The sequence below is a fragment of the Mus caroli genome, unplaced genomic scaffold (assembly GCF_978045245.1).
Source record: "Mus caroli unplaced genomic scaffold, Mus_caroli_1 scaffold_14, whole genome shotgun sequence".
NCBI classification, from domain to species: Eukaryota; Metazoa; Chordata; class Mammalia; order Rodentia; family Muridae; genus Mus; species Mus caroli.
In genome coordinates, this window is record NW_028227269.1 from 31,015,918 (window position 1) to 31,040,953 (window position 25,036).

Below are 25,036 nucleotides of genomic sequence, written 5' to 3' on the forward strand. Positions count from 1 at the left end.
CAGAGAATCCCTCCCACCTCACGGTTTGCCAGAGTCTGGCTTTAGCATCCTCTGGGCCAGCGGGTCGCCCAGGACTACACTGCCACCTTCTGGCCACCTGGAGTACTTCAGCTGTGCTGCCTTTTGAACAGGTCCTGCCCAGATGGACCTACAGACTCAGACTGTCCTGCACTGAGCTGAGCTGTACAGCTGTTGGAGCAGGTTACCTGGGACTTCAACAACCTGGATTTCAGTCTCCTAAGCAAGGTACGGACACTGGAGATCAATAGTCCAGTTCCCCAGTCCAATCCTCATTTACAGGTTGTTGGTCTTAACTGCGTACTGGAATGTCCTGCACACACACACACACACACACACACACACACACACACACACACACACCATCTGCATCCTACACCAGACCTATGGGATTAGGCTCTCCAGGAGGCCTAGGGGTGGTTCTCCATGAAAAAGGAAACCTTCTCAAAGTCTCAACCCAGTTCTGAGAATCGAGAAGTTGGTGCCTCTTTGTGCCTGCTCCAGTCACCTTCAGTCTTTCACAGCTGTATAGATGACACAAGCCAGGCTCTCTGCACTTAAAATCAACACAGGGAGCTAGAGACAAGAGGAGGTAAGGACAGAGAGAAGTGAGAGCTGACTGAGCAAAACAAAGGGGAAGAAAAGTGGCCACACTGAAGCAGGTGGAAAGGAAAGAAAAAGAAAGGAGATGAGATTAGGGGAGAGACATGGAAAATGGGAGCTGGGCCAGAGGCTTGCAATGGCAAACAAGAACCTAAACAAAATCAGTGGACAAATACTAGAGTAAAAAAAATTCAATGTATGGTTAAGATCAATATCAAAAAAAAAAAAACCCTTTCAGATATTAACAGGGTTGAGATAGCACACTACGAATAAGCAAAGATACTGAGATTCCAACACCCAACAGGAAGGTGGCCCGGTACACAGTTTCAGAGGATTGCTTTTGCCTATATAGTTGACAAAACCCAGAAAGCCACTTACTTTTTTCTGGGAGTGTGGTAGAAGGAAATAGTTTCCTAAATGCTGTTGGCAGTTATGAATGTGAATTGTCACATTTGAACACAAGAAGCTGGCACCATATAGTAAAATACACCACCCATCATCAGCCCACCATCCCTGGGACCGGATGGATGCCTTAGGGACATAGCATTGTGGACCAAATGTTGACATATCAGGCTGGTTTGATTATGGCTCCATACAGCAGCCATGATAAGTGAGAAAGCCATGCATGTCACACTGGAATTTAAGGCCTGAGGTGTTTCTTTGTAAGAATAATAAGAAAGCAACAATGTTCATAATTTTGTGCCATTATGGAAAGCACAAAATGTCAGGTGTGTGTGTGTGTGTGTGTGTGTGTGTGTAGCATACAGTGATATAGTAATATTGGATGTTTCAGCTAGTCGGCTATCACCTGCTGTGTTTGTTCTTTTAAATGAATATATAGAAATATAAGTAAAGGTGTCTTAGGATTTCTATTACTAATGTGAAACACCATGACCAACAGAGTTTATTTTTCTTACAATTCCACATCATTGTTTAGCATAGAAGGAAGTCAGGGCAGGAATGTAGGGTGGGTGGGAACCTGGAGCCAGGAGCTCTTGCAGAGGCTTTAGAGGAGTGATGTTTACTGGTTGGCTTCTCATGGCTCGCTCTTATAGCACCCACAGCCACAGCCCAGGGGTGAAATGGCCCACAGTGGGCTGAACCCTCCCCATTAGTCATTAACTAAGAAGACGCTGTACAGGCCCGCCCACAGCTGGATCTTTCTCAGTGGAGATTTCCTTTTCGATGAGTCTAGTCTGTGTCAAATAAACAAAAAGCCAGTCAGCAGAGTAAGAATGGGCGGGCACACAGTAGGTTGACAGCATGCATTACTGGAAAAGGAAAGGGGGTCTCTGTGGATAGGAGAATAAAGACAGAGTAACTGCCTTAACAAGGAAAAAGAAAAAAACACGGAAACCTTTATAACAATTATAAATTCTAGGTATATCTATAAAATTGTACGTGTGTTTACACATATACAGTGTTTTAAAATACAGCAGCGATGTTGAATCTGGTGGCACAGTTCTGAAATTCCAGCTACTCATAAGGCTACGGAAGGAGGATCACAGGTTCAAGGTCTGTCTTAGATACAGAACACATTCAAGAGCAGAAGGAGCAATTTAGTAAGGCCCTGTCTCAAAGTCAAAGTGCAAAGATCATTGAGTATAGGTCAACGATAAGATGCTTGCCTACTGGGCACATGGCACAATTGCCAGTGCCAACAAAATTCTTAAGTAGCTTTCATGCAGTAATCCTTTGATCATACTGTATAACAAAACAAACCTCAACTCTCAGTGATGTACCCCAATGGGCATGTCTCCCTCACTCTCAGATTTGGGGCTCTGCCAAGGTGGTTGAATTGGGCTATAGATCCAGTTCTTACAGGGCACTGCGAGCGTCGTTCTGAAACCTGAACCAGCTCGAGCACACTCACCTCAAGGGCAATGGGATGCTCAAGCCTTTAAGCCATGTAACTGAATTTAGATCTCTACCCAGAGGAGTCCCGTGTCTAACTCAACACGGTGGGATAAGGAAATAGATTCCTGTGGAGTTGGATGGGGAAATGAAGACAGAGCAACAACAACAAACTTTCCCCAAGCTTCAGTGAGAAGTGAGGCAGCGGTGGAGGACCATCTCACCCTCTGCTTGCGAGAACCAGAGTGAAATCAGAGCAGCAATGGTATGGTGATGTGCTGTAGTTGGATAATGTCTGACCGTGGCCTCCAAAGCCCACCAGCTGGAGCTGAGTCTCCGGTGTGCTGGGCTTGAGGCTGTGGAAGCTTTAAGAGCCTGGGCATGCTGAAGGTGGGGATGCTGTCCTCGGGAAGGATGGATGCTGTTCTGGGGTCTCTGGTTATAAAAAGGGCAAGTTGGCCTTGGCTCGTTCAAGCTTCTGGTCTCTTATGTGATTTCTGCCACAGGTCTTTTCTCCGTGGTGACGCTTGCTATGAGGTCACCCATCAAAGGACAAAGAATCCTGGCTTTCCAGCCTCCAAAACCGAAGGCTCAGATAAACTTAATCTCTCTGTGAAGTTTCCACCTTCAGGTATTTTGTTGTACTAACAGAAAATAGAAACACTAGGAACAGTTACAACAGTGTCACTTGGAAAGTACAAATAGCTCTTTCCTGACACAAAATTACAACAGATGTGACATTTGTCAGTGGGAGAGCATAAAGTGGCACAAGGTTTCAGAAATGTTTAACGATATCTCTTGAAACATAAAACTTAGGACTTTTTTCTCTATAATTTATCTCCTACAAAGAAATTTGTCTGTGGATATACCCACTAAATTATATCAAGTAAAGCAATATTTGTACAAAAGAAGAAGAGGAGGAAGGAGGAGGAACAAATACCTGATTAAACAAACCATATTTGTAGTCACATTTCATTGCTGGGATAGAATATGTCAGCAAATAGCAGCAGTGTGGTTTACAGTTCCTGAGAGAGCACACCCTGACAGGAAGGGCATGGCCACAGGTGGGGAAGGCAGGCAAGGCGGGAAGCTGGTTGAACCTTTCTATCCACACTCAAAAAACAGAGAGAAGAAACCAGAAGTGGGACAGGAAACAGGAAGTGGGGCAGGAAACAGGAAGTGGAGTGAGGCTATACACCTTCTAAGCCCTGCCCTGGGTCATCTATGTCCCCCAACAAGTCTCCACCTCCTAAGGGTTCCACTAAACAGCAGCACCGACTGGCACCTCCTGCTCAAGTCCATGAACCTGCGGGAGGCATTTCTCATTCCGACCACTATAAAGTAATGTCCATGCATTGTACATAGATATACAGAGCTTGTACATAGATATACAGAGCTTGTACATAGATATAAAAATATCTTCAAGGCACACTACTTACAAAATCGAAGTTCAGGGGAAAAAAAGAGCTAAGAGCACACACAGAAAGGAGTGTACCAATTGCCAATGGGTACCAAGCTATTCTCTATAGTAACTGGGTTGGGGATCTCACTGTAACAACAAGATACAGTTTCACCCTCAGGAAATTTACCAAAAAATGCTTCTAATAAGACTGGCCATTGGCACAAGCATGAGACACCAGGGGCTCATACACACTGGTAATTGTGAAAGGCCTGGTACCCAGCGCTGCTGCCCAGACTTGAGATAGTTGATAACACAGAAATGTTCCCAGAAATGTGAGCGTTCATTCTCTCTCTCTCTCTCTCTCTCTCTCTCTCTCTCTCTCTCTCTCTCTCTCTCTTTCTTTTTTGTCATAATAATCTAGAACAAATATAAACTGCAGATTTTAACAAAGCTCTTAAAGGTGGCTTTCTCATCACTCACTGGGGAATGTGAGGTTATGCGGGCTGAAGATTAGAACAGTTAAATGCATTAGAGTTGAAGGGATGAACAATCAGCACAGACTGATCAGTCAGCCGAAGTGGGTCTCTACCAGCCACCAGCCTCTAGACAAGGTGCTTTCAGTGTCCTGACATGAATGCATGGCCTGCTCCACTGGGCAAACTCTTTAACCAACACGGTGCCCAACCAGCTGATACACTGGACCAAATAAATAAATAAATAAATAAATAAATAAATAAATAAATAAATAAATGAATAAATAACGGAGAGACTTGATATCCAGTGAGATTGCTCACTGGGTAAAAGCACTTGTCACACCGGCCTGATGATCTGGATTTGACCCTCAGAAGCTATAGTGGAGGGGTAGAACCAGCTCTCAACAGTCATAGAATATATATTACAGAGAGAGAGAGAGAGAGAGAGAGAGAGAGAGAGAGAGAGAGAGAGAAACTGCTATGTTCTTCCTAAGATCAGTACCTGTCAGCACTGTGATATGGCTCTCCCATCTAATTTAGGAGAGGGCAAACTAATTAAGCCACCACTGTGTTCCCATCTGGTCTCTACCCATTTGATGAGGGATAATAAAAATATTACTTCTAGCTACAATTTATAAAAAGAACGGCTATGTTCTGGAAAGAATGATACTATGTGTAGCTGCTTTGTGGCTCTAAATTCTAGTGCTTCGGGCTCCAAAATTCTCATCAAAGTTAATAAGAATCTATGGCTCAGAGAGACCAGGTCAGGATGGCAAATGGCCAAGCCAAGACTCCAACTCTATCGTCCTGATCTTGGCTGTGACATTTCATCATTCCAGCTAGAGAGTGGCCAGGCAAAGTCCAAGCAGCAGAGAATTTGGGAGCATCTTGGTGGCATCTGCCAACACTTGGTACACATCTGTCTGTCATGACGTCAGCAGCAGAAACTGACACAGGCTTGGTCATGAAGGATGAAAACCGAGCGTTGCCTCTGTGACAGTGAGCACATAAGTTCTGAGACTGTCCGTGGCCGCTATGTGATGGCAACACTTAAGTCAAGTGACCTCATGGGGTGTGAACACAGGAGACAAACGTCCAGCACTACTTGAGAGACTGACTAGCATAACCACTGAACCCCCTAGAGCCTGCAGTACCTGAAGACAGAAACCTCCTGATCTTCTCTAAAAGGTGGTTTGCTGCCTCTTTGCTGGAGTCTCTGTCACGTTTCTGTCACATTGAAGGTATCCCAAGAGACCTCTGCTGTTGCATTGGTGCATACAAGGAAGAAAAAGTACACTGTCCAGAAACCCAGAGTGGTCAGGCAAGACTGCCTGAAATAGTTTTCCCTAGAGTGGATGCAGGTGGATGTCCTATACGAACTTTGATGGTATGTTTGGATTTTTCCCCAGTTGTAAGAAATCCAGAAGTCTGAGATTCTTCTCAGCTAATTTAGCATGGCTGTGTCTGTATGGAAAGACTCCAAACTTGGGATTTTACTGCCAGAACATGACAGTGACTAGAATCGGCCCCTCAGCAGTGCAATCGGTTTAGACAAGCTATTGAGACCCAGCTATGAATACAGAAGGACGCTGGAACAATGGGAACTTAAGAGTAAACTGAGCTCTGTAAATAGAAACAGCACATTTCTGCCACAATTTCCCACATTCTGTGGGCTTCGTTTGCATTGCCAAGGAAATGGCCATATACATGTCCAGCTGAAAGACAGCCTACTGTGTGTTGGACTAGTGCACTGTATTGTGGAAGATACGAAGGTTTGCGTGGTCCCTTCTCCAGTGTCCTGGACACACGTCCTTTGCAAACCCCATCACAGCAGGCAGTAGTAATGCGCACCCTGTCTGCTTTGCGGATGGATTGTCTGTGTATATGCTGCCTAAAATATACTGAGAGAACAGTTCAGTAATTACCGTTTTAATTACACCGTGCGTGTGTGTGTGTGTGTGTGTGTGTGTGTGTGTGTGTGTGTGTGTGTGTGAAGGCCAGAGGATAACTTATAGAAGTCAGTTCTCCACCTGCCATGAGTCTCAAGCATAGAACTCAAGTTATCAGGCTTGGCAGCAGACACCTTTAACCACAGAGCCATCTAACCAGCCTTAGCAATCATGTTTCTAAGAGAACAGGCACACAGCATCAGGCCTCTAGATCAGGGGTGGTCAAGCCTAACTGTGCTTCTGACGTTTCTCTAGGGAAAAGCTGCCTGCAAGCTCCTCGGGGTACTCTGCATTTTCCAGGGTCTGTTGGAAGGAGTTATTGTTTTACTCTTTTAAAGTGTTTTTCTCTTTTAAAGGCTCGAGAAATGAATTGGTAGTTAAGAGTAATGGCTACTCTTACAGAGAGCCCAGGTTTGATTCCCAGCACCCACACAGTAGCACACAATTGTTTGTAACTCCTGGTCCAGGGGATCTGATGCCCTCTTCTGGACCCCCATAGGCATTGTTTACAAATGGTATACCTAAACACATGCAGGCAAGCACACATATAAAACTAAGATCAATATTTTAAGCATGCCTGTGGTTGTACTCTGAGCACACACTTAACTGGCTTCCTATAGGAATTAGAATTCTGGAGGTGTTAAAAAGTAGAAATAGAGTATAGCTTGGCTTGCAAGCCTAGAGGAGTCCCCTGGATGACATCTCTGCCAACATTCTTACCTGAATGGGCCAACAAAGCCTAGCTGGGTCCCATTCCATTAGCCTCAATGGAAAAGCATTATGGAAAGAGAAGGGAGAGGCCAGATTGTCCTAGGCTTACTCTCCTACTCCTCCCAACCAGGCAAAGAAATACCTTGACAGAAAGAGCTCCGAGTTCCTAGGCATGGCAGGAGGAGCTGCCCACCCACTTTGGTTCTGCTCCCAGTCCCTTCCAGGATTGTGGCTACCTAAAACCAGCCAGGCCCATAGGTACCTTGAATATACCGTGGTGGTTTGATTACTCTCCTTAGAAATCGCTGGGTCTAGGGAATGGCAGAAAAAACTGAGTTCAGCCACGTTGAGGCATTGGTGGAGGATTGATTTTGACCTGGGTAGTGTTCCGCGTGCTGATCAGCTGTCTTTCCTTTAAGAGGGTAAGCTCATTAGCCAGGCATGGTGGTGCACAGTTCAAGGTCATCCACGGAGATTCTAGTCCAGATTGGATTACATGAGAACCTGTCTCAAAAGAAAGAATATATTTATTCTCCTGCAGGCTGTCAGCTCCGACCTTGGTGACTTCAGCCTATAGTCCCAGCACTTGACAAGCTAAGGCAGGAGGATTGTGAGTTTGAGGGCTGCTTAAAATACACAGGGAGACCTTGTCTCAAAAACAAACAGATCACAAATAAATCATAAAGACAACTGCAAACTTTAGAATTTTGAGGTTGGTTATGTTTTTACTTGCAATCAGAGGCTACATAGTCCACAACTGGCTACGGAACATTGCGAAAACAGACACATAGTTACCACAAATGCTCTGTGGCTCCTAGAGCCTGGCCATCTCAGACACCAAAGGCACAGATCTCCCACACAGCCGAGTCTAAGGCCTACACAGGGCGCTTTGCAGCAATTCCCCCCCGGGAGAGTCTATTTCAACCCCGATCACTTACTGGCATGTGACCCTTAGCCTCCAGACGCTAGTACGTGTTTGTGATGTTGCTGTGGAAAAGGAGTTTGCTCACTGTTGTACACTTGTCCGGAACTTGGAATCTTAGATTCTCTTACTCTCTGGCTATGACTTCTATGACCTGATGGCAATTAACCAAGCCCAGAGATAATGGGCTGGCTTGTGGTTAGGAAGGGCTGTAGAGATTTCCTCTTCCCATAAGCCATAGAAGTGGGGTTGTCCTTTCTCTTTAACGACAAAAACCGTGTTGTCGCCTATTGATACACAGTGTAAGAATTGGACATTTCCTTCCACCCAGACACCACTATTTGGACAGTGTGTGACACACGGCCGTGCTCAGATGATGTTTGCTGAATGACTTATTTGCTGGCTTCGTTAACTAAGAAGACCCTGGTGGGAATGAGAGTTGACTTTCCCCTGGGTCCTCTGAAACAGTTATCGCTGATTTGCCTCATGTCTTTCGATTAAACAATGAGGGATTTTTTCAAAAACATGCCTTAATATTGTGAAGCAGGCTGAAATGAGTCAGAGATTAAATTTAATTGCTAGCTACATCCTTTGAACTATTAGAAACAATAGTGGCTACCAGCAGCACAGTGGGTTAAAACGCATCGTGTACCGGAAGCTATAAGACAAAAGTCCACTAGAGGGCAACAGAGGGCCAGGAATTGACTGCCGAATTTGTAGGAGCCGGGGCTGACCAAATTCTCTAGGCTTCTGTTCTCTGAGCCAAGGAGCAGACGCCAGAAGGATGAGACACTGCTGCAGTGGAGAATGAATGGAGAGATCAGTCAAAAGCTGAAAAGAAAGTAGGTGAGGAGTCTGTGAGATGGCTCCATTCGCTGCCAAACCTGCGGACCTGAATTCAATCCCTGGGCAGAAGAGAACAGAATCCTGCACGTTATTTTATACACAACAAACACACACTAGTTACTTAACCGTTTAAAGAAAATAAATCACCCCGTTTTAAGACCAAGAAACTATGCATGGCAGAAACCAGGAGGCCTGGATGTGGAAGTTCCCAGAGGATCATCCTGGGGAGTCTGAGCAGTGTTGCAGACATCAGGGGCCAGAGAGACTGTGCCAAACCAAGCCCCTCACATCTCAATTCACTAGAAATTCAAGAATCTGGTTGAGAATGGAGGGCACTGAGCTCTTACCATACACTAACCCACTCAGCCTGAGCAAAGAAAGGATTGGACTCTCCTGTGGTGACTTTTCCTGACGGGGAAACCATTTCAGGCATTCGGCGGTGCCTTGCCGTCCTGCTCTCGATGACCAGCTGTGCGACCAAGCGCTCCACATCTCCTCTTCCTTTCCCATGAATTGGGCGTGACATTGACGGGCATGATATTACAACTAGAACCTTTTAGAAAAGATTTTTAATTATGAGTATGTGTGATGATGATGGTGTTAGTGTGAGTACAAGAGCCCTCAGAGGCCAGAAGAGGGCGCTAGATCCCCTGGGGCTGGAGTTACAAGTGCCTGTGAGCTGCCCAATGTTGGTGCCTGGAACTACACCCAGGGCTTCTGCGAGAGTAACCTCTGAACAGCTTTTTATATGAGGGATTTAATGGAGATGTGATATCTTACAAGCTTGGTTATTTAAAATAATCCATCAATTCCAGGACTCTGTAGGCAAAGGCAGGTAGATCACCGAGTTCGAGGCCAGCCTGGTTTCAAAGTGAGTTCCAGGACAGACAAGGCTACATAGGGTAACTCTGCCAAAAACAAAACAAAACAAAACAAAACCTACCTCAGACTAATATAAAATAAAGTAAATAAATCTAAATTAAAAGCTCAAAGTATTTCTCTTATCAGATTGACATTTAATGATGCACTTGACCACACTATCTGACTCTGGACAGTGATGTCACCTTGAAACTTCTAACTTCTTGATTCTTAACAAGATTTGGGTTGTAGAGGTAGAGAGGAGATGTTGATATTTGCTTTATTTGCTTTATTTCAAGTTTTGCATGCAAGCAAGACTTTAATATTTTTATTGCACATTAGATGATTTCCGATCATTAAGGGTTCCCAATACCCACCCTCAGACTGCTGCAAGGATAAAATGTGCTTAAGGGAACAACAGACAGCCACAGTCGGTGTCAATCACCTCAGCTCAGTAGCTTAAACCAGCAACCACTCACACATCTGGAGCCCGCTAGAGACTGGATCACCCCAGCTACATTTAGCTTACCTCCTGCCTTTTCATCCTCCTGAGATGAGTCACCTACTCAATCGGGGCAGCAGTGAAGAACAGAAAGCACATGGAAAGACAGACCCCACGGGCTCCTGCCCAGAACTGGATCAGCTTCTGCCTCCTGCTGTTATGTGGCCAAGCCCTGATCCAAGGCTGGGAAAATAGAATCTACTATGTGATACATACTGTGTCTTTTTATTATGGGTTTCCCACAACCACAGTGTGAATACCTTTGATCAGAGATTGTCTGTCTGTCTGTCTTGTTCATGTTGTTTACCATTGGGAAAAGAGAGGATGGAGAGGTCACAGGGTCATACGGGTCAGGAGAGGCAGAATCTAAGCAGGACTGGCTGGCTCCAGAGCTCATGACCTGGGTTACTATTACTTCTCGTAACAAAAGGTGGGTGAGCAATCATAGGCTGTGTAAGACCCTATATTATAGGGCCCTAAGTGGGACCGAAGTATCATAATGCATTTCTTTTTGGAGTCAGAGTCTCTGGTGGAAGCACCAATTTGCTGTGGTCATTACTGGATCGGGTGGCAACACAGAAAAGTGCATTTAAAGACACAGAGGCCAGCCCAGGCAACTTAGCAGGGTCCTGCCTCAAAGTTTTTCAGATATAGTTCAATGATGGAAGTGCTTGCCTGCCATGGATGGTGTTCTGGATTCCTCAGTAGAGGAAAAGAGGAAGAGGAAAGGAAGGGGAAGAGGAAGAAGAGAGGAGAGGAAGAAGAAGAAAAAGAGGAGGAGAGAAAGAGAAGAGGAAGAAGACAGGAAAGGAAGAGGAAGAAGAGGAGAGGAGAAGAGGAGGAAGGGAAAGGAAGAGGAAGAAGAGAGGAAAAGAAGAGAGAGAGGTGAGGCGGAGGGACAAGGAGGTGGGAAGGAAACAGAAGGAAAACATGGCCTGCCTAGCGAGTGAAACAGCAGAGCCAACTACCTAGAAAATGAGAGGAATATTTTCAAACTATTTCTCTGACAATGAGCTAATAATTGGAATGTAAAAGGAAATCAAGCAATTCAGTGGTAATAAACTCCAAGTAAAACATTGTCTGCAGATCTACATAGGCATCTCTGAAGGAAGACATGCAAATGGCCAAGACGACCATGGAAAGGGTCATGCTAACAGTCACCCAAGAAACATCCGTCAAAACCACAGTAAGGTGTTGCAAGAATTGCCATGGCATGTAAACGGCAGCAAGGCTACTTACGAGGAGGAGGAAGGGGAACTTCTGCACATTGTTTGTGGAAATATAAATAATACAGCAGCTCTGGAAAAACAATACGGAGATACCTGGAAATAAAAATAAAAAAAATAAAAATTAGACGATCCAGCAATCTCACACTTACTGAGGACGTTAAATCAGGATATGAAAGAGGAATCTGCATGTCCATGTTTATTGTAGATGTATTCACAGTGCCCAAGAAATGGAAGCAACCTAAATGCCTATCACCTGATAAGTGGATGTAGAAAATATGGTCCATAGGCATAATGGAATGCTATTTGGCCTCACAAAACAAATGAAACCCCATCATTTATGATAAGATGTACCTACCTGGAGGTCATTGCATTTAGTCAAATGAGCCAGACACCATGAAATGAGCTCACAGTACTGTGTAGTCCACAGCGTAGACTCAAGGAAGCTGAGAGCAGCATGGTGCACACCAGAGGCTGTCAGAGCAGGAGAAGGGACAGATGGGGACAGAGATGATGATGAGGTGTCTATCGGTGGGACTGAGTCACAGTACAGAGGGAGAGATTAATGCTGCTGCGCTGTTGCTCAGGAGGATTGATGACAGGTGAAGACCACATGTCACATATGTTTTTAAAGTTAGTAGAATTTGCAATGTTTTAGCATAAGTAAATAATAATTGAGGGAGGATATAAGTATGTTGACCCTAATTTACACATTATATAATATATAAAATATTATTATATGTATATATTATATATTACTTGTTATATATAATATTATATAACATATTATATTACATGTAATATAATATTATATATTGTATATAAAGGGTAACTAAAGTTTTCAATGTGTTAGTTACCTTGATTGTGGCAATTATTTTATAAGGCTTACATGTATCAAATCAGTATGTTGTTGTATATATTAAATATGCACAATTTTTGGTCAGTTGTTCTTCACTAGAGCTGGAAAATATTTTTTTAAAGACGCTATTCATGAGAAAGACTAAGTCAGGCCTAGTGGCACAACCTATAATCCTAACTATTCAAGAGACTGAGGCAGGAGGACCATAAGTACAACTTTGCCTGGTCAGCACAGTGAAACTCTGCCTCAGAATCAAATATACTTCTTAAAAGATTTATTTTATGCACATGAGTGCTCTATCTGCATGTATGCCCACACACCAGAATAGGGCACCAGATCCCATTATAGATGGTTGTGACTGAGAACTGAACTCAGGACCTCTGGAAGAAAGGACAGTGCTCTTAACCACTGAGCCATCTCTCCAGCCCCCCAAAAGTGCTAGAGGATGCAGCTAGTGGCAAAGCATTTGCTTAGCATGCATGAAGCCTTCGAGTCCACTGGATTCACAGATACACAGAAAATGAAAAGGGAGAAAGATGGTAGGAAAGATGAGAAGGAAACGCAGAGAAGACAAGCCACAAGGTGTGGGAGATGGCCAGACTGAAAAAGCTCACCAAGGATGTGGCCCGTCCTCTGCCTCCCAACGGTACTGCACGTCAGCCTGACTTAGGAGCACTACACTTAGCTGCAGTGTTCAGACCATTTCCACAACCACCTCTAAAAATGCACGTCAGCGTCTCACCACTCGATCAGCAAGTTTTGTTACTGTCAGACCTAAGTCAGTCGACTCACAAGGGTGTTCCTCGGTGAAGCTGAGAGCAGGGGTTGCAAACCGGCAGACTGTGGGCTGGAACCAGCCTGCAGACATATTATATTTTGCCTGCGCTGACAAAAAAAAAAATGCTTTAAAAGCCGCCAACATTTAAAAATAGAGAGTGCTCTATTAAAACTCCAACTGTTCTTTGACACTGGAAGGGCTCTCTTTGCTCAGAATTCAGTATTCAGTGAAAGTTTGTTAGATGTCACATGTAAAACCTGCACTTGGTGTCTTCTCAAAGGGTGGGACTGATAGCTGGCCTTTTATATAAGGTCACGAGTCTCCATTTCTCCTCTTACTCTTCTGTCAACTTTAGAACATTAATTCTCTAAGGAGGCGGTAATGCAAGCCTTCAATTTTATTGGCAAAAGTCACTCATGATTCCTTTTTATTGTTGTAATGTTTTAGAGTCTATGTAATGTGCTTTTCATTAATGTCATAGTCATTTACCTTTCTCCTTTATGTGGGTAATGTTGCTGGAAACCTAGCTTATTGTTCCTCTCTGAGCACCAAGTTTCTGTTATTTCCTTGCTATTGTTACTTCCTGTGTTGATCATTTGCTTTTATTATTTCTAGGTTGCATTCTTTGTATGTGGTATGGTGGATTTACTCCTAAAGTTTTGAGGTCTGAATCTTTAGTTCCCAGATATTTTCTGATGTAACAATGACCTCATTAGTTCCTGAGTGCTCTCTTAGCTGCACCTCACAGGTTTTGAAATATAGAGATTTACCAATCAATTTTAAACCATTTTAAGTTTAATATCATGATTTTTTTTTTACTTTGGTTCATGAGTTTTGGTGGATTTGGTAAGTTAGCATTCATTGTCCATTCCAAATCTCTCTGTATGCTAAGAAAGTACTTCGGAGTCTGGAATGTTAAAAGCCTCATCTGTCAGACTCCTTTGCAGCTACAGTTCTGTGACTAAGGTTCTTCTACTAGATATATTTTTACATTATTTTAAAGGTAGAAAGTTAACACCACCTTTCTGCTGAAGCAAGGTCATGGTATGTATGTTTATTTCTACTTCTGCAGTGTTCACATTTATATTCCCTCGCCCCCCCTTCCCCTTCCCTTCCCCCTTCCCCTCCCCCTTTCCCTTTCTCTCTTCCTCTTTCCCACATGGGAGCCCAAAGTTGGCACTGGGTATCTTCCTTGATCACTCTCTACTGACTTCATTTATTGAAGCAGGATCTCTCAGGTGAACCTAGAGCTTATTAATCTGCCAGTCTATCTAGATAGCTTGCCCCCAGGGATACCATGTCTCTGGCTCCCCAAAGATGGGATTATAGGCAGCTACTATGCCTATCTAGATTTTATGGCTATTACATGGGTCCTAGAGATCCAAATTCTGGTCCTTCCATTTGTGCTGCAAGCACTTTGGCCACTGAGCCATCTTCCTAGCCCTGTTCGCAGTAATTTCTGTCTGTATGATCAAAACCCTAAAGTGACATATTAAAAAGGTGTGCTGGAGAGATCGCTCAGCAAGTAAGAGTGCTTACTTCTCATGCAAGGCCCCAGGTTTGGTTACCAACACCCACATGGAGGCTCAAAACTGCTCCTCTGGTTCTAGGGAGTCTGACACACTCTCTGGCCTCTGAGGATACCAAGCGTGAACATGGTGCACATACATACATGCAGACAAACACTCACAAATAAAACAAATTTAAAAAAAAAAAAAAAACCTTCTTTTAAAAATGTGTACTGTCATGATAGATTTATCACAAGCAATTTGACATTTTGTTTTAAATATTATAATGTTGTGTTGTTAGGTGCAGAGTTGGGGGGAGCTCTGCAATCTTCACAGGCACCCAGTGATGAGCTGTGGGGAGCAAAAGGGCAGCTTAGGATAACACAACCCAGTAGCCAGTGTGGTCCGGCTTCGGGAGTCTGACCCCATGTGGTGTTTTTTTAGGTGTGTATTTAAGCAAAGCAGAGTCTGGTGAAAATTACTCTTGTGAGGATTATCTCAATCCCACCCGTACAGCAAAGCACACCCAGATCTCTTTGAGGAACAAAATAAGCTAAGTACAAATCAAACGTGGCCACATTGAAACTCTTTGTGAAGTGCATAAGCTAACTTAGTATCACACACTGATGACTGAGATTATTTTGGTACTACTTCCTATAGCTGCCATAACTATAGGCCTGTTTGTATCCTTTTTAAATGTATTTAAAATGTATGTGTGCCTATGTTTGTATTAGCGTATGCCTTGTATACACACACACACACACACACACACACACACACACACACACAGGCCAGAAGAGGCTATCAGATTCCTGGGACCTAGACTTTATGCATGCTGGGAAGCATACTCCAATCCTGTGCAAGAACAGCAGGTGCTCTTAGCTACGGAGCAGCAGCTCCTTAGCCACGGAGCAGCAAGTATCTCCTTAGCCACGGAGCAGCAAGTATCTCCTTAGCCACGGAGCAGCAAGTATCTCCTTAGCCACTGAGCAGCATCTCCTTAGCCACGGAGCAGCAGCTCCTTAGCCACGGAGCAGCAGCTCCTGAGCCACGGAGCAGCAAGTATCTCCTGAGCCACGGAGCAGCATCTCCTTAGCCACAGAGCAGCATCTCCTGAGCCACGGAGCAGCATCTCCTTAGCCACTGAGCAGCATCTCCTTAGCCACTGAGCAGCAGCTCCTGAGCCACGGAGCAGCATCTCCTTAGCCCCGCATCATTAGTTTAAAGAGTACCAAGATGTGTGCATATATAGTGACATACATTATCAGTGTATTCATATTTCTTCTCTCTTGGAAACTTCTTTTTCTTGCAATTCAACTTTGATTTTTTTTTTTCTGGTGATGATCCTTTGTAAATTCAAATTTGATTCTTCTGAAAAGAACTTGCTTCCTTAAACTTGAGAAATATTCTGTGACTGTAGTTTTCATTTTGTCACTGTTTTCTGGCTTTCCTTTAGCTGTAAGAATCAGTCTGCTCTGATTGCTACTCCTCGCTAGCGTGCCTGTTTTAAAGGGATCCCTTTTTGTCTGGGTGCCTGTGCTTTGCTTATAAAGTGTCCTGGTGAGTTTCTTGTAACATAAATGTGGTTTTCCTGAATCCTGGGATGGGCCGCTTTTGACAGTTCAAGACCATTCTCAGCCTTCATCTCTTTACAAGGTCCTCATTGAGGTTGTCTTCTCCTGGAGCTGTCAGTCTTCTCTCTACCCTCCACATCTCATTTCTCTCTCACCTTTGGAACTGTATCCTTGTGATCTGCATAATGGACAACTTCTTTCATTTACTTTCTAGCTCCCTGACTTTCCTTTAGCATCTTCTAGAATGGTTGCTCCGTCGTCGGAACGGTTATTTTCAGTTATGACTTTTGTGCTACTGGGGATTCTAAATCTTTATAAAATTTGCTTGGTGGTTCCCTGGAGTCTCTTTTCCATTCACACTTTAGAATTTTTGTAATTGTCTGAGCACATTAATATGGCACTTTTATAATTTGCATTTGATGATCTAAAGTCTTTAAATCTACTCCTGATTTTTTCTTATTTCTCTTCCTGATATTTTTGTTATGTGTTTGTTATTAAAACAGGAACACTGCCTAGCCTATCTGGCCTGGAACTCACTATGTAAACCAGGCTGCCTGGAAGTGGATGCAATCTTCCTCTTCCTACCTCTACTTTTATTTTGGTTTTTATTGTTGTTGTTGTTGTTTTGTTTTGTTTTGTTTTTCAAGATAGGGTTTCTCTGTGTAGCTTGGCCTGTCCTGGAACTCAGGCTGGACTTACATAGGTCCTCCTGCCTCTGGGATTAAAGGCAGGCACCACCACCACGGATGCCTCCACCCCTTGACAGTGTGTCCCAACATGCCTGGCTTTCTATTTCCTGTTTTTCCAGGTGGCCTCCAGTTGCAAGCCTCCCTTCCTCTTCCTCTTGATTCCCACCTTGCTCAGTTCACTTGCTTAGCAGGGAGGAGTTCCCTAGAGGAAATCTCTTAAGCTGCTGTTGAGTCTCCTCCTCCTGGAAAATTTCAGGTGTGCTGCTGTTCCCTTGGGACCCGATCAGTGCAGAGCAGGTCTAAATTTAACAATGTTTTGGGGTTGTTGTTGTTTTAATTACACAAGGTCTATAAATTTAGACCTGGACTCTTTAAGAAAGTCAGTTTCTCATTCTAAATTGATAGGAATAGTGTTCTTCTATCTAGTGTCAAGGTAAAAATAGGGAGTCTCCTTTCTGTCCTTTAGTATGCTAGGTTTATCTGTGCCCAGCCCTACGCTCAGATCGTAGCCTGCTGCATTCTCGCCCACATCCAGAAGGCTCTCCACATGCATACCTCCCCTCTGGCATGCCCCAGATGGCCCTCATTCTATGATACCATCCTCCCTTCTACCAGCGATGACCTCAAAGTGCACAGCCTCCTCTCCGACCTCAGAGTTCACTGGAGTTCACTGGGCACTACCTCATGAGAGGTCTCTCTCTTCTCATTTCTTGACCCCTGTAAATATCCTTAGGGAGGCTTACTGATATATTTTTTTAAAGCTTGTAGTTTGCTCGACATTTTAAGTTTTGTTTTTACAACTGCGAGAACAGTCCTACCGGCCATTGTATCTGACAGTCCAGATTAATTTCCCAAAACACATGGTCAAAGGAAAGAATAATCCCTGCAGGTTGTCCCCTGACTTCTACATGTCTGCTGTGACACATACATGCCTAGGCGCTCTCGTGCTCTCACTCTCTCTCTCTCTCCCTCCCTCCCTCCCTCCCTCCCCCTCTTTCACCCTCTCCCCACCCCTACCCTGCCTCTTTAGTGGACAGACATCATGAGAGGACAGAAGCAGTACCACCTAGTGTCTGCCAAAGGACGTGACCCTGGGTGTGAAGCAACCCATGGATCCAACTGCCAATTAGCAGTGACACAAAGGTCAGAGGACCACAGGGAAGCCAAGCACTCAAAGTAACAAGATCCAGACTACAGGTCAAGGGACTCAGCTGACAAATGAGGCAAGAGTCAGAAATCAGTATTAGAAATTACTTGATAGGATATCAAACAATTTCCAAGAGAAGGGACAATGTTAACCTGCAGTGTTGAGGGCCACACATTCAGATGGCTACCTAGAAGGGAATGCAAGGAGGCAATGATTTTATGCCAAAAGAGTGGTTCCTGAGGCGGGAAGAGGGCAGCTCTGATCCAACATCCTTACCATCATCCATGAAGCTCTGCGTCTGTGTGGTTTTGTATCTTTGGTTTTCTTTCACAGCCAAGAGGGATCTTAAATGTGGGATGCAAAGAGGCTTCTTCTCAAAATGCAGGTTCGCTGTCCGCTCTCTTTTATCCTGCCCCACAGAAAGGTGTCAGTAGCGGCTTTAAAATTAGACTCTAAGAAATCTGATAACATTTATGCCAACATACAGGCGTGGATAGAAGTAGGTATGTGTGGAGCTGTGGATACATACCATTCTCGCCTGTGCCCATCCTGTCCCTGCCGTCCCCCGGATAAAATATTTACACTTTATCTTGGCATAAGTGGCCTTCCCTGCTGTCTGTGTCTGAGCTCTTCTTCCCTAAGCTCCATCCATCCCAAGGTATTTGAGTTGTTTCATTTTATAGTCACCTCCCTCTTTGTGGGTCACTGAGAACTGAGCATGTCTAACTGGATGCACCTTAAGTATGGTCACAATGCATTGCACAAAATCGTCATCAAGAAGCTCTTGTTTTGCAGTGTAAAGGCACCTGCTGTCTTTCCTTTCTCAGCTGAGAAGTTAAAAGGCCACAGTCACCACTGGCTGCTTTTAACAACATTGTTGCTCATCCTGTTAATACTAAAAAAATATTTTACTTAGTGTTCAGTTGTGTCCCGAAGTCTATAACTGGTTTGGCAGCTCAGTCTGTTACAGACAGAAACTTAGTTGCCTTGAAGAACTGGCCCAAGAACTGAGGATTAGCACCGGTCATGCTGGCAGCAATGTTCCAGCAGAGGGCAGTAGAGGGCCTAGGGGGTAGGGCAGCAACCTTCCTCTGGGCGTTTGCTCTGGAGACTTAAGAATTAAGTCTGGAGCTAGAAAAGCTAGAAAAAGTACCCAAGGAGCTAAAGGGATCTGCAACCCTATTGTTGGAACAACATGATGTACTAACCAGAACCCCGGAGCTCTTGTCTCTAGCTGCATATGTATCGAAAGATGGCCTAGTCGGCCATCAATGGAAAGAGAGGCCCATTGGACTTGCAAACTTTATATGCCCCAATATAGGGGAATGCCAGGGCCAAAAGAATGGGAATGGGTGGGTAGGGAAGTGGGGGGCGCTATGGGGGACTTTTGGGATAGCATTGGAAATGTAATTGAGGAAAATATGTAATAAAAATATTAAAAATCAAAAAAAAAAGAAAAAGAAAAGTAGGAAGTCTCCAATTTCAAAACGATGAATTTCCAGAACTAGAAAATGAGCAACTTACCATGAGCCTGTGTATCTCAGAATGAGCATGGTCTAAACAGGGCCAGCCTGTGTTCCAAGTTCACTCACGTGAAGGGTGGTAGTGGTGGTAGTAGGGGTGTCAGAAGGCTGTTTCATTCTTGTGTGACTGAAGCAACGTTTCGCCTGGCTCAGAAATTCTTCCTGGAGAGCGACCTTTCTTCCGAATACTAACTTCCCAGAACTCACCTCCAGGGCGTCTTCCATTTTGTTCTGTAAGAAGGCACTAGTCGTTTGTTCCCACTTGGGAGTGTTTGCCTCACCTCAGCCCCCACCGGCAGGTCCTTTGCAGGGAAGGTATGGCTCACTTGCTTTTTCCTCAGTCCCCACCGGCAGGTCCTTTGCAGGGAAGGTACGGCTCACTTGCTTTTTCCTCAGTCCCCACCGGCAGGTCCTTTGCAGGGAAGGTACGGCTCACTTGCTTTTTAAAGAGGCCAGGCTTAGCGTCAGACCCTTGGAACACAGAACCGAGCAGAACAGATGCCAGACTTCAGAGAACCTGTTCAAACCAGAAACCTTGTCACACTAGTGCTCTAAGCACGTAGAAAGTCTTACAAGAGACCTACATCTGGCCTTTGGGGGTCTCTGAGTGTCCCTGTTCCATGATCTTCCCACCACCACTGGAGGTACTAAAAATTCCACTTGAAGCCAGTCTGTGACCTTAGTGACTGTCCAAAGAATGCCAGCAGGCCAACCATGTGAACTGAGGAGGAAATGCAGAGCAGGCCAAACGAGCTGCTTATATACCTCTGTTGGAGATTCCCATGGATCCTCTGTCCCGAGCAACCATGCACATGGTGATAAGTGCCTGCCTGGAGGCAGATCACCCTACCTAGGCCTTAGGGTGACCACAAAAACCTACCCTGGCCTTTTGACTACAGCAAAGCAGCCAATCTCCCAAGTAAACTGCTCCCCTGGGACTCTCTGATACATTCCGTCCCTCGAGTTCCCAAAAGTCCATCTTGATTTGGAGAGCTCTGCAGCACTGACAAATTAGGAAAGTTTGTGTAAAAAGCAGAACACCTAGCTCATGTGACAGCTCCTGTCACCTGCCCAATGTCCAGTCTTCTTCCAGTTTAGTAGGGAGGAAGGAATGAAGGGGGAAGGGAAAGGAAAGGAGAGGGAGGGAAGGCAGGGGAAGGCATAAGGAAAGAGAAGAGGAAGAAGAGGGAAAGGGAAGTGAAAAGGAGCAGCTGCTGAAGGCCTGACACCTGTGGGTGAGGGTGCTGATGCACTGTGAGTGTGGGTGTGTGTGCACTGTGAGTGTGGGTGTGTGTGCACTGTGAGTGAGGGTGCATATATACAGTAAGTGTGGGTGCGTGTGTACTGTGAGTGTGGGTGCACTGTGAGTCTGGGTGCACTGTGAGTGAGGGTGCATGTGCATTGTGAGTGTGAGTGCATGTGCACTGTGAGTGTGGGTGCATGTGCACTGTGAGTGTGGGTGTGTGTGCACTGTGAGTGTGGGTCTGGGTGCACTGTGAGTGAGGGTGCATGTGCATTGCGAGTGTGGTGCATGTGCAGTGAGTGTGAGTGCATGTGCACCATGAGTGCGGGTGCATGTGCACTGTGAGTGTGGGTGTGTGTGCACTGTGTGAGTGCATGTGCACTGTGAGTGTGGGTGTGTGTGCACTGTGTGGGTGCATGTGCACTGTGAGTGTGGGTGTGTGTGAACTGTGTGGGTGCATGTGCACTGTGAGTGTGGGTGCATGTGCACTGTGAGTGTGTGTGAACTGTGTGGGTGCATGTGCACTGTGAGTGTGGGTGCATGTGCACTGTGTGTGTGCACTGTGTGGGTGCATGTGCACTGTGAGTGTGAGTGCATGTGCACTGTGAGTGTGGGTGTGTGTGCACTGTGTGGGTGCATGTGCACTGTGAGTGTGAGTGCATGTGCACTGTGAGTGTGTGTGCACTGTGTGGGTGCATGTGCACTGGAGTGTGGGTGCATGTGCACTGTGAGTGTGAGTGCGTGTGCACTATGAGTGTGGGTGCATGTGCACTGTGAGTGTGGGTGTGTCTGCACACCTCCAGATGACTGGAACACTTTGCATACATAAGGAGGACTGGCAGATGTATATGGACCTTAAGTGGCAGAGTCTGCATGTTGAGGTTAAAGTGGGAGAGCTGAGTCCAGCTTCCACTCTGCCTTGTGTGAAGAAGCAGGGCTTCCGCCTGGAGCAGCTGAGTCCGTGCAATTATTCCTAGGCCCCCAGCATCCCACTCTGTGGGAAAGTCTTCCGCCTGAGCAAGGGCAGCCAGGCCTGAGTCCACACCGGTCCTCGTGGAGCGCCTGTTGGTAGGGGGCCTCCAGATGACAGACACAGATGAGGATGACACTGAGATGACGATGATGTCCTCTCAGATCTAAAGGCAGTATAAATGGAGAGTGGCTGAGAATAGGAAATGCACTTTAAAGAAGAATACGTTTGTGCATGTGTGCTTTTAAAGCCATAACCAGGGCATAAGAGTAAGTATTCTAAATGCGATTGCTTCTTGACTATCAGACTATAGAAAAAATAAGTGCTGCAAAGGTTGAAATTTGGTTGGGGGCCACCATGTGGGTGATGGGAATTGAACTTCTGTCCTCTGGGAAAGCAGCCAGTGCTCTTAACTGCTGAGCCATCTCTCCAGCCCAGAGATATTTTTTATAGCAAAAGAAAATCAACTAAGATATACTTCAAGTCTTGACTTTCAAAAAGTCTCTTTGAGAAATACACTTTTAAGTGTATACCGGGCTAACCCTTAGGTGGTTAGTGCTGTCAGATTTGGACACTTGACAGAATCTAAAGTCACCTGGGACATAGGCTTCTTAAATTGCTTTTGGCCTTGTATTTTATCACAGCAATGGGAAAAATAAAGCCCACTAGTGATCCGCGGTGTCTCTGTAAGCCTGCAGTAGGGGCTGCAGTGCCACCTGAGCTATGTCAGGCCCATCTTCTGAGAGTCTGAGGCCAGCCAGGGCTACATTGTGAGATTACATCTAGAAACAAATGGCAGGGGGCGGGATACTTCCCTCCAAGCTCCTGTGGAAAAAGCCTTGAACCCCATCTGGTGGCTCTATTTTAGAAATGGTAGAAGTGGATCCAAGTCAATTAAAGGAAACAGGTCACTGATAGCATGCCCTTGGTTTCCATATTGCCCTGGCCCCTAACTGTATTCTCCTCCTCAGCGTTCTGACTGCCATGGGTCAACAGTGAGCCTACTTCTAGTGCTCCCAACACCATGGAGCCATTATGCTCCTCCATAAATCCAGAGACATCAGAGCCAAAGACTATGGGCTGAAGTTTCTAAAACTGTGAGCCAACACAAGCAATTCTTTCTTTTAAGTTTTATATCCCATTCATTCTGACACAGTAGTGAATACCGCTGGGACAAAGGGGCCAGATAAGAGGTATTTAGGTTTGATGGACTGGAGGGTCTCTGGCAGTTGCTCTACTCTGCCAGTGTACTGGAGGAGCAGACACAATGTATTACCAAGTGAGTGTGGCTGGCTCCCAATAAAATCTATTTACCAAAGCAGACAGCCCCCCATGGAGGCCACAGTTTGCCAACATTCAGAGTGGCAGATGTTGTGATCAAGTGAGGATGCATCCGGGGGAAGTGTGCTAATCAATGCATCTGGTCTACATATATATTGTAAGCCGAGCAGCAGGCTCAGGATCAGACACCCGTGGCTACTCCAGGGTGCACACATAGAAGTCAATGAGGTATGGGTGGGGACAGAATTTCATGTATGTCTCATCTATTTTCATTTTAGATTCTTGACCTTGTCTATAAATGTGTGATCTTGGGAATTTGAAATGAATTATCTCTAACAGGCTGTGGTGGTTTGAACATGCTTGGCCCATGGGAAGTGGCACTATGAGGAGGCTTGGCCTTGTTTGAATAGGTGTGGCTTTGTTGGAGAAAGGGTGTCACTGTGTAGGCAGGCTTTGAGTCTCTTAGTGCTCACGCTCCACCCAGTGTGGAACAGAGCTTCCTGCTAGCTACCTGCAGAGGACAGTCTCCTCCTGGCTGCCTTTGGATCAAGATGCAGAACTCTCGGCTCCTCCAGCACCAAGTCAGTCTGCATGATGCCACACTTCCCACCATGATGATAACGGACTGAACACCTGAAATTGTAAGCCAGCACCAATTAATGTTTGCCTGTATAAGAGTTGCCTTGATCATGGTATTTCTTCACAGCAATAAAATCCAAAAGAAGACACATGCTAATCAGGAATCAGTCTTCTAAACTTCTGAAGAGGACTTGACAGCACATGAGTTCTTAGGGTTAGCAGTATATGCCCATTGCCACTCCAGGCTGGTCTGAGCTCTGCATGTCTACCAGGAACTCTCCCAGAAGAGCAGGGGCCCTACCTCCTTACAGGTGTCTTGCCCAGAGGCTTTGCCTCTAGAGGAGTCCTGGACTAAACATATGACTAATAGTTTCAGCTACTGGTCAGAAACCACCCAAGCGAGGATGTGCACATGCATGCTCACGCGCACGCGCAAGCACACACACACACCATTCACACGTACACTGCACGAGCCATGTTCCTTTTACCTGATTCTTGGGTCAAGCCTGCAGTGTCAGTGGACCAGCATCACTCAAACTGTCAGTGTGGCTGACTAGAACTATAGCAGCTTTATGGTACACATACAGCAGCATCTTGTTCAAACAAGACTGGCACATTTTGACTGATAGGTTCAGTGTCTCCAAGGAGTGCCTTTCTATTTCCACAGAGGGATATAGCCGGTAGTAGTACAACCGATGCTAACTCTTCTGGGGCAGGGATGTCTTGTGTGTGTGGTGTGCTTTGCCGAGGTGGTGGGACAGGGAATGGGAGGGAAGGGGGTTTGGGGGGAATGTTTCAGAGCCACCAAAAATGAATCATGCTGAGTGATTAGCATAGACCTCTCAGAGAAAGGGCTTAGAGGTGGCTGTGCTACCTCAGGCACTGAGTTGAACAGAAGAAATAACAAAGTATCTTTTCACTCCTGCCTACTGCCTTTCCTAGAGAGGAAATGGTAGTAAAGCAAGACAATTCACACAGACAAACAAAAGCTCCTCTCTGGGAGGAGTGCCCTCTTCTTTAGAAATTGTTATTTCCCAAATCACCTGTGTGACAGTTCCGCACTCTCTACTGTGCCTTCTAGGAAACTTCTAAGCAGAGCAGCCCATCCCCCACTGAGCGGAGAGGTAGACATGTGACTCAAGTTCAGAGACTCACTTGCTTCCTCTCTTCCAAGCATGATTAGCTTCCCATGTCAACTTGACCCCAGAGAGGAGGTGGTTTTCTAGGTTGTTTTTGGATGCCGTTTACATTTTAATCAGGGCCTGGAGAGATGGCTCAATGGTTACAAACAATCTTAACCATTTTTGCTCTTGCAGAGGACCTGGGTTCAGCTCCTGGTATCCATATGATGGCTTACAACCATCCACCACTCCACTTATAGGGGGCCCAACACCCTTTCATGACCTCTGCGGGGTCTGTGACACACAGGCATACCTGCAGAACACGCACATACAAAATATGTTTCTTTTTTAATTTAAGAGCTTGTACTGGTCTTCCAGAGGACTCCAGTTTGATCCCCAG

At 45.3% G+C, this 25,036-nt stretch overlaps 2 long non-coding RNA genes across 2 annotated transcripts; both read right to left on the reverse strand.

Moving 5' to 3' along the window:
* Window positions 1–1,545: 1,545 nt before the first annotated feature.
* LOC147001216 (uncharacterized) lies at window positions 1,546–19,106 on the reverse strand. The gene is made up of 6 exons (XR_015045210.1): window positions 18,196–19,106; window positions 11,378–11,460; window positions 10,166–10,321; window positions 9,126–9,331; window positions 7,273–8,837; window positions 1,546–1,817 (listed from the first exon to the last, which is right to left on the reverse strand). It is a non-coding gene; the product is annotated as an uncharacterized LOC147001216 (long non-coding RNA).
* A 347-nt stretch (window positions 19,107–19,453) lies between these two features.
* LOC147001217 (uncharacterized) lies at window positions 19,454–23,566 on the reverse strand. The gene is made up of 3 exons (XR_015045211.1): window positions 23,448–23,566; window positions 19,769–19,959; window positions 19,454–19,673 (listed from the first exon to the last, which is right to left on the reverse strand). It is a non-coding gene; the product is annotated as an uncharacterized LOC147001217 (long non-coding RNA).
* Between the last annotated feature and the right edge of the window lie 1,470 nt (window positions 23,567–25,036).